Source organism: Helianthus annuus, chromosome 4 (assembly GCF_002127325.2).
Source record: "Helianthus annuus cultivar XRQ/B chromosome 4, HanXRQr2.0-SUNRISE, whole genome shotgun sequence".
In the NCBI taxonomy this organism is placed as follows: domain Eukaryota; kingdom Viridiplantae; phylum Streptophyta; class Magnoliopsida; order Asterales; family Asteraceae; genus Helianthus; species Helianthus annuus.
Window position 1 is genome coordinate 43,928,673 of NC_035436.2, and position 6,000 is coordinate 43,934,672.

At 36.0% G+C, this 6,000-nt stretch overlaps 1 long non-coding RNA gene across 1 annotated transcript; it reads right to left on the minus strand.

Annotated features, from left to right (window-relative positions):
* Positions 1–2,520: 2,520 nt before the first annotated feature.
* LOC118479343 lies at positions 2,521–3,372 on the minus strand. The gene is made up of 3 exons (XR_004891819.1): positions 3,125–3,372; positions 2,769–2,833; positions 2,521–2,661 (listed from the first exon to the last, which is right to left on the minus strand). It is a non-coding gene; the product is annotated as an uncharacterized LOC118479343 (long non-coding RNA).
* Between the last annotated feature and the right edge of the window lie 2,628 nt (positions 3,373–6,000).

Below are 6,000 nucleotides of genomic sequence, written 5' to 3' on the forward strand. Positions count from 1 at the left end.
TTTTTTTTTTTGAATTTTTAATATTTTTATGTTAAAATCGCTACTTTTAGAAGCCAAAAAAAATATATTTTTTTTAAAAAAATAATTTAAAAAAAAATATTTTTTTTTGCTTCGAAAAGTAGCGATTTTTTTATAAAAAATATTAAAAAATTCAAAAAAAAATTATTTGTGTGATTTTTAGCTATTTTTAGGCATTTTTGGTGTGTTCACATTGGTTCTCGCGGTTCTCACAATAAGAGGTGGTTCTCGCATAATCTTCTCCCTATATATATACTAGCCGTTTACCCGCGCGATGCGGCGGGAAACATATCACTTAGGTGGGTGAGTTTAGGGCTATGTGTGAGGCGATTCGGTTTTGAGTCATAACCAAAACCAAATTCGCGATGCAACGGAAAACACAACACTTGTTAGTAATTCTATGGGTGTGCATGAGAAGGTTCAGTTCAGTTAGGTCATAACTAAAATCTAAATTTTTTTGCCTTATAGAATAGGTCAGACAGGCTACATGTCATTTATTTTTATTACGGGTGTGAATTTTTTACACAACTCGAAAATACGACATGAACCTAACACGAAATTCACGGGTTTAGGTTTAGTCTAAACGGGTTCGTGTCAGTTTCATAATCAAATTTCACAATAATAATCAAATTTCATGGTAATATCTATTTAATCCTAGGAGGGATATAGTGTATAGTACTTCTGTTAGTTTTGTTATTCTGTCACAAACCAATTTTCGGTTTCCCGGGAAGATATTAATACGAAACACTCGTCCATATATACTCTACGAGAAACCTCATGAAGTGTATACACTTCGTATAAATTGTATTCGACACGAATACATTTACCAACTAAAATCACACCTTCAACGCTTTCTACTCAAAAAATAAGAACCCTTTGTTTTATGAAATAAAAACTATTCGTTACCTATAAAAAGCAAAACCCCTTCAGACTTATTATCCTCACCCTTTCACCAAAAGAGAATGTCAAACTCAGGTCCTTCCAATGCATGAATGTCTTAAGCATTTTAACCTTGTTAATTAAACAAAAATACAACTAAGACATACTTTTCAAGGATGATCGAATTTAACCCATACTTGCATAAAATTATGATAGATTCCACATCTTGTACAATAAGTAAAAGAACCTTTATAAACTTGATGACATATCCTATAAAACAAGTAACGTTGTAGGACACACTTTGACTACTTGTATTATGTAAAATCCCAAACGACAAAAAAAAAACTACGAAAATTTGAGTTTAGTGTTGCCTTGATTCCTCCCCAAGCACTTCCATGTTGCAAAACAGTTCACGTATATGATGTAAACAATAGGAATGATTAGTACGACCAAATGCAAAATTAAACAACATTATATCCGACAACAAAAACTAAAATTAAGGGTGTTCATCGGTTCAGTTTTCAGTTTATTTGGGTTGGCTGGTTCGGTTTATTTGGTTTTAAACCTATTAGGTTGTAGCCGAAAACCGAACCGAATTAGATATGTTCTTAATCAAATAAGAATTCGGTGCGGTTACAATTCGATTTGATTTTCGACAAGCAACTCGCATGGAACTTTAATATATTTTTATTGTTGTTGTAAGTCAACCAGGTCAGAAGTCTTTTTATCTAAAACCGTAACTCGACTGTACATAAAAAAAAAAAAGAATCTCTATTCACCACTGGCAAGCATCATGTCTCCTTCATTGTCCTCATGCACTAATCTATGGTATCATACAAATAACTGAAGGGCTGCCGTCAAGCTTTCTAGAAGAATTTACAGCCTCTGCTTCGCCTGAGAACCGATATCTTGTGGCTGAGTTGACTGCAGGAGACAGTCAGTGTCATCTCAAGTAGCACACAAAGGCCGTCTTCAATCATGATTCTAGCTGCGAGCATCTGTTCCCGTTCCAACGGTTTCTCAGATCTTTCGGTTCAGACCTGTTATTACCCGAACCGTGCTGCAAAAGTCCGGGCCAAAGCATTCACACCATATACAGATGATTGATCTCTCGGAGACACGACCAAGATCACACGTCCCTGCATCTCATAACTATAAGTTTTTTCATCAACAATTCATCATCAAGATTAAAAATTTAACTATTACCCCTTTCCCAAATCCAAAAGAAGATAAGATAAACACAAGACCAACCTTCACCACACTCACCGAATGCTTTGGCTGCTGCAGAGATCTCCAATGGCTGTTGCACCAAAGCTGTCTCACTGCAACATGACCATATAGAATGAGTTTCTTAGTAAGTTTTATAAACAAAGTGTAGTGTAGGTGTTATAAGAGAACATATATACGTGACACAGGTGCAACCACTGCTGCCACATTTTGCGAATGCTTTGCGAATCTGGGATGGCTCAGTTTTGGTGACGGTGCATTTCCATCCTTCTGAGCACTTGTAGTTTGGCTTGTTATCAGTGCTGCACAAGGTACGTACTGGTTAGTGTGGATTGTAATAAGTTATTACAAGTTTACAACTTGTGTGAAAAGCTTAATGAGAACGTGGAATACTAACCTGGGAGTCTCCATATTTGGTGAGTATTATTTAATCCAAGACCAACCTTCACTACACTTGAATCTGTTGTGAAACTGAGCTGGCATCAGTGCCAATGACCAAGTGGATCTGTTGTATCAAGTACCAATATGTGTTTCTATCTGCCAAAGTTTAACAAATAAAAAGATATAAACATAGAAGAGAGTAAGACAAAGAAAGATCAGTTCTTGTTACAAAAATTTGAGGAACTAAACACCAATTATCTAACCTTGTGGAGATGAAAGGTCATGTCGCCTACATCAACATTGCTCGGTAGTCCGGTGGTGAAAAAACCTGCAACAACACCATCAAAATCAGGGAACTAACTCCGAAAAACAAGGCCAGATTACATTAAAAAAATAATCAAATTTTCTATTTTATTTTGTGAACAAATAAATTACTTCTCTACACCCTATGACCTCAAACAGGTACATAAAAATTACTTCTCTACCATACCATCACATGGAATCGCCTCATTAGTCCTCAATAACCTTAAAACCCAAATAACATGAATCTGTCTTTGCTAGATTAGTCCCCCAAACCACAAAATCACCAGAAATAAAAACTCAAAATGAAGAACCTTACCTTGATTGTCTGAAGAACATACGTGCAGAAATAGATCAGTAGTCAAAACCCTAGTTTAGTCGGCCTCCTTTAATGGTCTATGGTTTGAACCCTAGATCGAGGAGAAAGATGGAAGAGCAGAAATTGTGGTGATTTAGGCTTCAATTGACATCAACAAATGGAACGACGTTCTTCATCGATTTAACGGTGAGTACATAAAGAGAGAGAGAGAGACAAAACCTGGATCTTGGTTCTTGGGAATTTGAGAGAGAGAGGGAGAAATGGGTTTGAAATTTGAAAGGTAATTGGGGTTTTGTTTATCCCGCCTCCGTGTTTTGTGTTTTGAAAAGGTGTTAAAAGACTTTCAACACATTCATGCTTAAAATGCTTGTACAGTGTGCTTGAAATGTTTGTACAATGGCAAATGACCATTTCTGTCCTTCGAATATGCTTTATATATATATATGCACTGGCAGGTGTATGCCTACACCCCGTGCTAAGGTCATGGCCATTTCAATGAATGATGCCAAGGATATCCGGGACATGGTCACTAACCCCCCAAAGACTTTAAGCAAATAAAACAGATTAAACGGGTCATCTCAATGAATTAACCTTCATACGATTAACAATTCAATGCCCGACCAAGCGGTATTTTATATACCGTACCCCAAGCCCGTATAAGGGAAGTTAGAAGTATTTAGATGAGCAAGTATAAATCACAAACAACAAGTGCACGTAGCTTTTACCGGGCTCCTAATCTGGAACGAAGGTTTTTAATAACCTATTAGATTCCTAAAGGGTCTTTAATTAAGCCTAAACTTAGACCGGTTAGTTTTAAAGAAAGATACGGTTCAAAACACACGATTAAGCGAAGACCGGATTAGAATGTGGTTTAGACCCGACAAGCTTGCATACTTGTTTGATATGGGTAAACTAAACACATTCTGGATTTTGAGGTAAAAATGATAAGGTTTGACCCGTTTCGGCTAGTTTATGTAAACTAGTTACATAAACCGCACCGAACGCGAAAAGTGTGTAACAGGTAACCAATTGAATCATGACTAGGTTTCCTAAGTTAATATGCCTTAAAAATGTTGTGATATCAGTAGGATACCTTCCGTTATGCCCAAAATGAATTTAAATTCAAATTATGCCCCGTGGGGTATTTTGGTCATTTTAAAGCTTTAAAAGAGTTTAAATATAAATCTGAGTTCAGGTCTGATATAATCAGTAAAAATACTTACTTTAATAAGTAATATCAGTATGGTAACGCATATATGTGAAATTTATTAATTATAACCAAACGATGCACCGAAGAGGCATTTTGGTAATTTCACATAATCTTTAAAGGTCAAAATTAGAATTCTGAGTTTAAAACTTTTGCCTACTGTTTAATTATGAAAATTTACTTAAAACATCAGTAGGTAACAAACCTTATGTGTTAAAAATAGTTTTAACTTATAATGTGCTTTAAAAACGCGTAAAAAGGCGATTTTAAGCGATTTTCGGGTTTATTAAGAAAAGCTGATATTTTTATAATTCCAGAAAGCTTATAATGTTTTATTTATCATATAAAATCAATAGCAAAAGGTTTGGTGTCATCCATTGGAGCATCCCCTGGAATCGAAATCAGGCTTTAAAAGGCGGTGGAACAGGTTTTACAGGCATCTACCAATTTTTCTGTCGCTGGCATGCTCAGGCGGCCCACGTAAGTGACCACACAGGTCTTACGCAGCCGGTATGAGTGCCCAGAACAAGTTAAACAAGTTTCATAAATTGCATTTCAGCCCCTGGTCCTTTTAAAAGTGGTTTTAACTTCCCATTTTGCACTTTTAACCTTCTAACTTGATTTTTAAGGACCTTAAGACTTAACCAAACTTTGTTAAGTCATTTGTTAACTTTATGTTCACCCGAGAAGCCTTAGATTTCAACGTTGACGCTTTTAGCCCATCATATACGAATGTTATCATAAGTTTTTTTCTTACCTTCTTCTGAATTCTTAAGCGATCTAAGCCTGACCGCATCCAAGGTAAGAGATAAAGATAGATCAGCTGCTGACCTAAAAGTAGTAGGTCTAGATGCCTTAACACTGGCCTTGATCTATGGGGCTAAACCCCCAATGAAACGAGCAATTCGTTTGGGCTCCGGTGTTACCAGATACGGAACCAGTCGAGACAGGGTATTGAAACAGGTGAGGTAAGCTTGACAATCTAAGTTTTTCATCACCAATGATAAAAAGTCTGACTCAATCCTTTCAACCTCGTGCTGAGGATAGTAATTCTCCTTAATGAGAGCAACAAACTGATCCCAGGTCAGATTGTATAGTGGGATCTTTCCAGCAGCTTGAATGAGAGACTTCCACCATGCTAGTGCCTCTCCCTTGAATGATTGGGATACATACTTCACCACATCCCTATCAGCACAACCGCTGATATCAACCAATGTATCCATTTCATCCAACCATGTCATACAGTCAATCGCTCATTTCTCCCCAGTGAAATCCCAGGGTTTGTAGGAGACAAATTATTTATAAGTACAGGACTTTGTACGTGGTTCCCGATCAAATACTATCCTCTTGGATGGAACACTATTGTAATATTCAAAAATAAATATATATATATTAAGTTAGTTGACTATTCTTCATAGAATATAAAGTTAATTTAATATTCTACGTAGAATAATTATTCGTATGACAAAAAAAAATCTTAAAAGAGTTTTAAAATTTGAAGGAAGATCCTTTAAATTGGTATGGTTATTTGCATTTTTGCTTAAATTTATGGATTAGTCTAAGAATTAAAAAAAAATCGTATCTCTTCAACAAACAGACCAAAGTTTGGGGAATTGAATTCTCCTTAATGCCAACCTACATTTTTTTAAACCTTCACCCATCATTAGAT